At 40.8% G+C, this 9,890-nt stretch overlaps 2 non-coding genes across 2 annotated transcripts; both read left to right on the top strand.

Moving 5' to 3' along the window:
• Positions 1-768: 768 nt before the first annotated feature.
• On the top strand, positions 769-841 carry trnar-ccu (transfer RNA arginine (anticodon CCU)). The gene has a single exon. It is a non-coding gene; the product is annotated as a tRNA-Arg (tRNA).
• A 780-nt stretch (positions 842-1,621) lies between these two features.
• Positions 1,622-1,694, top strand: trnar-ccu (transfer RNA arginine (anticodon CCU)). The gene has a single exon. It is a non-coding gene; the product is annotated as a tRNA-Arg (tRNA).
• The last annotated feature ends 8,196 nt before the right edge of the window (positions 1,695-9,890 follow it).

The raw sequence follows: 9,890 nt of genomic DNA, 5'->3' as shown, positions 1-9,890 counted from the left end.
TTGTGTTGACGACAGGCAGGGAAAACCAGCATGAATAAGAATTCCAAACTGTATGATATTACAAATAAAATTCTTGCATATTTAATCTTGCAATTAGTGTGAGTTCACATAGAAAACTTCATAGTGAATTTTCTGTTATGATGATGTTAATGTGTGATGCCAGTGAATTTATCATTTCTTACAATATACAAAAAAACATGTTACTAAAAAACCAAACAAACTATGATTTTGGAATTGATCATTTTGTGCTTTTGAATGTTAGACATGAAATGTCTGATTAAATAATCAAAACTACACCGTGTTTTTCCCCAAATATTTTTGGCATATGTATATATATCCTAAAATGAAATAATTTGTTTTCCACATTTATCTTTATACCTTTATTCCACAAAGACCAACATATATGCTTAGGTGGTTCGTGGTGTAACAGTTAAAACTCTAAATCCAGCAATCCAAGTTCAAATTCGGTGGGACCTTTTCCGACTTTCCTGCCACGTCTTGTTGTGCTATTCAACCTGTGGAAAATCTGTTTTTTGACCCTGCTTCTTCTTGAATGCTAAATGGATCACCTTACACTAGGAGACTGGCATCCCAGTCCTAATACAATACATACTATAGGTGTACTCTTTTCAGACACTGCATGCTGACCACGATGACCAGATCTTTCTGGAACCATCAAACGTGTCCACGTTTAGTTGACACCTGATCTAGTCTAATTGGCAACAATGGCTGACGTTAATAATAAGAGCAAAGGGCAGGGGAAAACCAGCCCCAGTGGCCTAATGGATACGGCACTGGCCTCCTAAGCCAGGGATTGTGGGTTCGAGTCCCATCTGGGGTGTTGGTGAGCAGAGTGGCGCAGCGGAAGCGTGCTGGGCCCATAACCCAGAGGTCGATGGATCGAAACCATCCTCTGCTAGGCATCCTTTAGGTGGTTTGGACCAGGTCAGTATTGTTGGAATGGGTTGAAGCACCAACTGAGAAACAACACATGTCAGGCTGCTACAGCATGCATTTCGTGGTCTGTGCTTTAAATGTCATTCCTTAAAGAATGATCCCAATTAAACAATGCAAGTTACGTTATACACCAAGCTTCATAAAACTCCAGGCAGGTCCCGGGTTATGAACAACATCCGTTCCCTAAGTCTGTCTTTAAGTCGAATTTGAACATGTACATACGGTGCTTATTTAGCGTCAGTTACTCAAAAGTTTGTTTTCCACATTCATCTGTATACCTTTCATCCACAATGACCAATAGGCATTGTTTGGTGGTTCCATGGTGTAATGGTTAGCACTCGGGACTCTGAACCCAGCAAGCCAAGTTCAAATCTTGCTGGGACCTTTTCCAACTTTCCTGCCACGTCTTGTTGTGCTATTCAACCTGTGGAAAATCTGTTTTTTGACCCTGCTTCTTCTTGAATGCTAAATGGATCACCTTACACTAGGAGACTGGCATCCCAGTCCTAATACAATACATACTATAGGCGTACTCTTTTCAGACACTGCATGCTGACCACGATGACCAGATCTTTCTGGAACCATCAAACGTGTCCACCTGATCTAGTCTAATTGGCAACAATGGCTGACGTTAGTAATAAGAGCAAAGGGCAAGGTAAAGCCAGCCCCAGTGGCCTAATGGATAAGGCACTGGCCTCCTAAGCCAGGGATTGTGGGCTCGAGTCCCATCTGGGGTGTTGGTGAGCAGAGTGGCGCAGCGGAAGCGTGCTGGGCCCATAACCCAGAGGTCGATGGATCGAAACCATCCTCTGCTAATCAACCTTTAGGTGGTTTGGACCAGGTCAGTGCTGCTGGAATGGGTTGAAGCACCAAATGAGAAACAACACATATCAGATTGCTACAGTATCCACTTTGTGGTCTGGCACAAGAGGAACAAAGAACCAAACATTCCCTCTATTCTTCGCAGTCCCACGAGAAAATTCAGATCACCTCATTCCACAGACAAGTTCAGATGCTCTTGCCTGAAGCCACGCAATGTTTTCATGAGTGTCACAAAGGAGTGTGTGCATTCGTTATTACAAACCATTGTATTTCATTTACATTTTTAATATAACAGACTTTATGGCAGTCCATTGGTAAGTACCAGTTGTCTGCAAGCCAGATGGTCGTAACCCAGGAACTGCCTGTATACACTATAAATACATATTTACATAGGTACCACTTTACAATAAGACTACCTTTATAAAGGATTCATAAATGGCTTCCGATTGGGTTATTAAGTAGGTTGTAAACACTTTATAAATCATTACGCTTATAAACGGTTATAAGCAAGTTGTAACAGTTTTCATATATTGATGTGGGCTCACTATTTGGCAAGATCAAGTTACTGCTGCACTTTTTATCCATCTATTTTGATAAATCTCAGATCTTGCTAGTTGCTTAGCTCACTTTACGTAGTCCCTTTATCAGAAAGCACATTAAAAAGTCTTCATCTTGTTTTTATGACCACTGGTTTACTAGTTACTGACATTTATAACTGGAAAAAGGGAGCCTTATTGTAAAGTGTAAAACATACCACCATTTACTAATGAGTTGCTGGGTTGTTTCTAGAGTGATGACACTACTTTTTACAACAACATAAATCAAGAAGTAACATACACCAAATACCAATATGACAGGAGGGAAGTACATCATTCGCGCAGACAATTACATTTACGGTACACAGATAACACTAAACTATCAGAAGAGTTAACAACACAACACAACACAACACAAAGACTACATGACGAACAATACACATACACTTCTATGGGAAACATAAACTGAACAATAGCGAACTGGGGTTAAACAACAATACATTGCCCCAAGGCATGCTGGGTAGCTCCACCCATCTGCCCCCCCCCGCCCCCCCATAGAATATGTCATATCAAAAGCCATGATAATAATGAGGACAGCTGCTGATAGCATGCTGAAAATATCAAGGTAAACAATATTGCCAAAGCCCTGGCAATATTGCCTATGAATCTGGTAATTTGATATGCAATAACGTGATATGGCAAATGAACCTTTTGACTATTAAGATATGCTAATGGTGGTTAAACTTATTAACAAATATCTGATGGGGCTGACAGGTATACATGCTGGCTGATGGAGAAGACAAAGTTAGCTAAGTAACCAATGAGATCAGAGGCTTAACAGTACAGATAAATGCGGGATCACTATTAGGCAAGCAACAGATGACAGCTGGGCTTTTTATCAAAGCTTTATAACAGCATATTCATGATTTATAAAGTATCCATAACCCAATTAATAAATTAATTGTAAACCATTCACAAACTCTTTATAAGGGTAGTCTTGATAAAATGCTACCTTTATGTACTGGTGGAATTAAGCTGATAAATACACAGAACATGTTCAATGCAAGCCACAATGATAAAACCAAAAACAAGTCACATTTGAATGTTGTGGGAGAGACAGATGTGACCGAGTCCCTTTTCCACACTCAGTGCTCTACGTCCTATACTAAGTTCTTCTTCTTTTAAAAATAAAGTCTAAGTTTCAAAAAGCAGTCAAAGTCTTCAGGAGTCCGATGCAGTGTAAGTTTATTGCATTCAGCAGTGAACAAAATACAACAAACTGAGTCAGGTCCCAGGGAGTGACTGAATATAATACAGAAAATCATGCCCTTATATCTAAAATTTTATCTGCATGCTAAACCTATGTAACCAATAAACGCATAACACGGTTGTATGGTAACACCCCTTACATCATCGGTGTTTTGCATGGTCCAACCCATTCGCTTCCAGAAATTTCCCCAAGTTTTCCCAGAATTCATGATTCCATACACCATTATTTCCGGAGTGTCCTTGTTTGGTTAAATAAAAAAATAATATTCAACCGTGTCCTCATTTTACCTCGGATACCCAACCATGTCCCCAATTTCACCTCAGACACTTTACCCTTAATGCAGGTGTTAACTATTGAGTGTTGGGCTTAATGCAGGTGTTAACTATCAAGCGTTGGGCTAGTCCATGCAAAACGGATGCTGATGCAGCTGCATCCCGACCATTGCTTATGCTTCCTTATCACTATCCTAGATTTTACCCTTTTTATGTTGCCTTCATGTTTTGCTGTCCTTGCATTTTCCCTTTTTGGAATGCCAAGGCCCTCTTCCGTTGGCTTTCAACTTACAGAGGCCATCTCCCATTTTAGAGGCCTTCTTCCATTTCTCCAACAATGTAACTGTTGGCCTGCTGACATGGGCTTCTCCAAGGTGGTTACCAAAACCCACAATGTATTTACCTAAAATTCCCTTGGGCACACAATACCAGTTGTGACCAGAGGTGGAAAAGGTACAAGTACTGGTACTAAAGAAAATGTACCCTAAGTAGAGTTAAAGTATCCCTGCTGAAAAATACTTAAGTAAAATAGTCACTCATTTACAATTTATAAAAACAGTTGTCAGTTTAACTAAGAATATTTTTTTTTAGCAGCAGTACTTCTGCTTGTACTTTCCCCACCCCTGATTGTGACCTCTTGAAACAAGGGAATGAAACAAAAGGGAAAACAGCCCCCTCCTCACCAGTGCTTTGATTATAAAAAGTAGGCATGACAGAGCTTCCAAAAATGTAGAGAGCCCTTTCACATTACTCTGCTTAGGATTTTTCAGCTACACCTTTAGATTTATAAGTAAATGGAGAGAGCCTGCTTCTTCAGTTCCTCCCAACTGGACAATGCAATGTACTAGGTAGATTTTTGCTTTTGGTCTTCTCTGTAATCACATAAACAACGGCTCCTGCTGAATACATCAGCAAATGTTTAAAGGCATGGCTCAACCAATCAATCCAAAAAGAAACATGCTTACTCTTACTAATGTGCCTTATATTTTTGGTAGTAAATAATAAAATAGATTAATAATATATTTTATGCATTTATGACTTACTAAACCCTTATTTTTAGTTTTCTTTATGCTGCATACTTAATAAAACGATGTCCGAAACAAGTGTGTTGATACGTTTTCTTCTTTTATCACAGGTGGCAAAAGTAAAAGTAGAAGAACTCTTGCTAAAAGTAAAGACAGCAGAAATTCTCTACGTGACACGTCATTTTTATTACTTACTTTTATTACTTAGTGAAAGTGGGAAAGGACAAGAAATAGGGAACTCACACTTTCATCAAATAAATTTAGAAAATCTGCAATCAGAGTAGGGCAGCCCCCTACGGGGAATGATAAATATATTTTTATATTCTAGAAGGCTAGCTGGAGTGCTTGCTTGCTAAGAAAAAACAACATGGGCTGGTAACAACATGGGCTGGTGTTTAAATGATGAGAGAAGCTGAAACCTGAGGTGGAGTGGTTGGTAAACTAGACTAGCTATAACCATGTCTCAGAAAAGTCTAAAGTATGGCAGCATTTAAACCTTTAAAGGACAACCCTACCAAAGTTAAATGCAAACTCTGTATGCAGAATTCGCTTATCATTCAACAACTTCGAACATGGAAAATCAAGTGAAACAGGTAGGTTTCAGAGCAGGTATTTTATTGATTTTAAAAGCTCAAAAATATGTTCCCATGACTCTGTTGCATTTGATTGTGTTAATGTGGTCGAAATCAATACTGAAACTCATGCCAATGGATTTTCCAATTGCCAGATAGTCTATATGAAGGAAAAAAAAGGAACGAATAGTGGAATCTTCGTATTGAACAGCCAAATCCGATTCGACCAACAAACTTCTGAGTCGGGTACAGCCCTAAATCAGAGTGATGTGATTTCTTATACTGAATATCTTGGGTCGTCTTCTGTATCGCTATTATCAGCCTAGCTTCGTTGTCATTTCAGGAAAAGTGATAAAAAGCTCATATTGTGAGTGAGAACTTAGAGATACCAAGGTGTAAATGTTCACTGCACCTTTTCATGTACAAATTCAGAAAATCATAATCAAAAATTTACTTATTTGGGTCTACTGAAACATGATTAAGTATGCAAACCTCATCATCAAAATTTTAGTAAGTTCCTGAAGAGTAAATCAAATCCTTGGATAGGACTTGAATCGCAAGTCTTACAGTCGTGTACGAAAACTGACACAACACACTGATGATAGTGCTCCATCATTTATTATTTCAGAATAAAAGGGGAAATTAAAGGATGAATGTATGATGATGTGGACAGAGGGAAGAAAAAGAATGCAGAATGAAGGACTGAAGAGAGCTGGTAACGAGGGAGGGCGTCTATGAAATCGTAGAAAATGTTCATTTAGACACCCCGCCTTCTGCCAGATCAGCTTGTATCGCTCTGTGATTGGCTGTGGAGCACATGCCGGTCAGAAATCTGCTGAAGTGTCCGTCGGTCCTGAGGGGACAAACGTGAGTTACAATACTGATAAATATGCAAATTCAGTTCTAAAACACTGGTTATTGTCTTAAAACAGCATTTTTCAGATCCATTTGTGAAGATCCACTGGACAAAAATTCATTAACCCATCATTAACACCTGATAACCCATCACTAATACACCTGATACAACTTGTCTACCAATCAGCACACTCTAAATGATGTAAAGGCGGAACATTCACCTGGGGCTACATTGGACATGTGTTATTCAGTGGGTCCTCAGGCCTGGGTTTGAAAAGGAAGAAGCTTGAATACTCCTACTCCTGAATAAAGAGGCTAGTCTGCTCAGAACCACTTACAGTCAAATGGCAAAGTTCTGCTTCTGCTGATCCATCATTAGCATCTGAGGATTAAAGAGAAAGATGGAGAGATCATAAGACAGAGCAAAATCCTGGTGTATTGTACATAAGAGAAATATTCCAATGTTAACTCTCTTGGAGAGAAGGCTCCTCACACTTACAGTAAAAGCTTCATGAAGGCCAGAGAGTCTCAAATCCTGGATCAAGGCTTTGGAATACAGACTGTAACAACCAACCAACAAAACAGTTTAAAACTTTCCCTTTGATTAAATCCACTTGTCACTTGATGTATCACAAAGGTGATGTGTACCATATATATAGACTGAAGGCTGAGAGGTTGGTTTTTAAAAAAAATGCCATTTCACACATTACGTTTAACAACAACTGCAAAGGACAAGGGAAAACTCACCATATGGAAGGCACCTCTATGGCCTCAACTGGTACATGTGCAAAGATCTGCTGAGAAAAAACACATTTGGTTACAAATGAGACGAAACACTCAGAACATTGTAAGAATCTAACGACTTGTCCCTGTCCATATTAGCAAAAATTGAACTGAAGCCGACACGTTAGTTCCGACCGATGGAAAGAGAAACTTTTTTACCTGAGGGCCAGCAGCACCTGTCAAATCTCTTGAATCAGGGCCTAGGGATGGACCTGTGGGGGAACCTGGGCAAATGCTGGGGGCTGAGTTGGGGCAATTCCAGCGGTGGTCCACAGCCAAATCCCAAGGATAGTCTGTGAGAGAACCCAGGGTTGATTTGTGGAAAACCATGGGGGTGGTCCAGGAGCAAATCCAGCTTGTGGTCCAGGGGCATATCCAGGGGCTGAATTTGGTGCAAATCCTGATGGTGGTCGAGGGGTAGATCCGCTGGGTGGTCCAGGGTTAAATGTGTGGAAATTCCTGGTGGTGGTGAGGGATTAAATCCAGGTGTGCAAGATTAAAGTCCAGGCGGTGGTCCAGTGGCAAATCCTGGGGGTGGTCCAGGTGCAAATCCAGGGGGTGGCCAGGTGCAAATCCTGGGGTGGTCCAGGTGCAAATCCTGGGGGTGGACCAGGTGCAAATCCTGAGGGCGGCCAGAAGCAAATCCGGGGGTGGTCAGGAACAAACCCTGGGGGTGGACCAGGGGCAAATCCTGGGGGTGGACCAGGTGCAAATCCTGGAGGTGGACCAGGTGCAAATCCTGGGGGTGGTCCAGGTGCAAATCCAGAGGGTGGCCTACAGGCAAAGCCTGGGGGTGGTCCAGAGGCAAATCCAGGAGGTGGACTGGGGCCAAATCCAGGGGGTGGTCCAGGGGCAAATCCTGGGGGTGGTCCTGGAGGAAACCCTGGAGGAGGCCTTGGTTCAGTGGGAATTCTGATGGAGTGGGTTTCCTCATGCTCCTCAGACGCTACCACTCCGTCCCGTCCAAATGACACAATGTTGTGTGACCTCGTCACCTCTTTCTGCTGTGATACACACCAAACAGACATGATTAAAACACCAGTTTGCATGTTAGTTTATCACAGAAAAATTGACTTTTGCATCTGACAGCTGGACAGACTTACTTTGAATCCCAAAAATCTTTTGGTGACTGACTTGGCCTCCCGGCGGTAGGATGTCACCCTCAGAATTTGCCCTTGAAAGTGCTACAACACAAAATGCAGACACTCGATGTTCATGACAAACAAAGAGACTGAAAAAGACTGACTTCAGAAGATAATAGACCAACACAAATGAGCCTCGGAATTTACCTTCATGCAAGTGACATCCTGCACTATTGCAAAGCACTCCGGAAGATCCTGGAGAATAGCATTGAAAACAACCATTGAAGAAGACAACAAACATATTTCTTACAGTTCAGACACAGAGGCCAGAGATCAAGACCCTGTGACACTTTCATATGTGTGAATTCACTACCTCTGCATTCAGGGTAAAATACTCCCGCGTTGAGACCCACCAGCGCTGGCTCATAGCTCCTCTGACCAGGTCCAGGTGCTGGTATTTCACCTCACAAACCTGTACAAGCACCAGAAAATGTACGAATAGTAATTAAAACCACTCATGAATATGTGTTTATGAAAGAAAATCAAATCCGTAATTAACAGTTTTGGAAGCGTACCACTGAATCGTTTAACCGAATGAATCGTGACATCTCGAAACACCGTGCAAGGTCTGTGCTTTCAACTTCAGTGGGGTACTGTCACGGAAACACAAATAAACAATGAAAACAGACAGATTAATACTAAGACAAATGCCCTTTACCTCCACAAACAGCAAATTTACCAGTGTAACTGTGTACAATAACTTCACTAAGAGTACAAGAAATTCCACCAAACTTACTCCTCTAACATGTTCAAAATGTGGAGCCTGATTCTTCTGTGATGACCATGCTCTCTCTCCAGTGCTGAGGATACATCTGAAAATCTGCAATGTGGGAAAAGAACTTCATTAAATTTAATGTAGTAAAACACAGAGAGTAGTTCACATCTTCTCTGTAAACAATGGGTTGATGCAGTAGTAGTCTGAGTTGTAACTGGTAGATACACTTTGTACTGAGAGAGAGTTCTACCTCCGTCCGGTTGAGATGACACCCATCAGAACAGTCTTACCATTAGAATGACCCAGAAATTGTAATATTACAGACCACAGAAAAAATCAAAAGACTAAAAATCAACAGTTCTGTCTGCTCTACTTGTCCTTTGTTGCAGGGAAAGAGACTGAAATCTTACTGTAACTGGCATCCAGAGTCCACAGTCTAATGGTCTGTAAACAGAAGGAAAGAGGTGTTCCTTCAATGCCTCCTGCACCTATGGAACAAAAGGGCAAATCAGAGGTCTTCCTCACTTTATCATCAAAGAAAAATAGAAATACATGAAAGTACAGTATATACAAATAAGAGAGAAATTATTTCTCACCATAACAATGACCAACGGATCACAGTGCACAATGTCATAGGGAAATTTCTGAACATTATTAGGATTCTTCTCCTACACAGGAAATATGATCACAAAAGATTAGTCAGATGTTTTGGAACCTTAAGACTCCACATACCACAATATATTCATAGATAACTGTATTCACACTCTATATATACTTCAAGATCTCACTTTCACTTGCATTCTTCCGAGATATTCTTTTATGTACATATACATTTAGTGATGAAAGCAATACTGAAGATAAAACAGACCAATCAGAAGACCCTAAGGAAGTTCATGGACCGGAGTGCTCTGTTAAGAAAATGTACAGTATGAAAAATATAC

The sequence above is a fragment of the Chanos chanos genome, chromosome 16 (genome assembly GCF_902362185.1).
Source record: "Chanos chanos chromosome 16, fChaCha1.1, whole genome shotgun sequence".
NCBI lineage: Eukaryota > Metazoa > Chordata > Actinopteri > Gonorynchiformes > Chanidae > Chanos > Chanos chanos.
The sequence above is the reverse complement of the archived record's forward strand: the minus strand, read 5'-3'. Positions and strand labels throughout refer to the sequence as shown.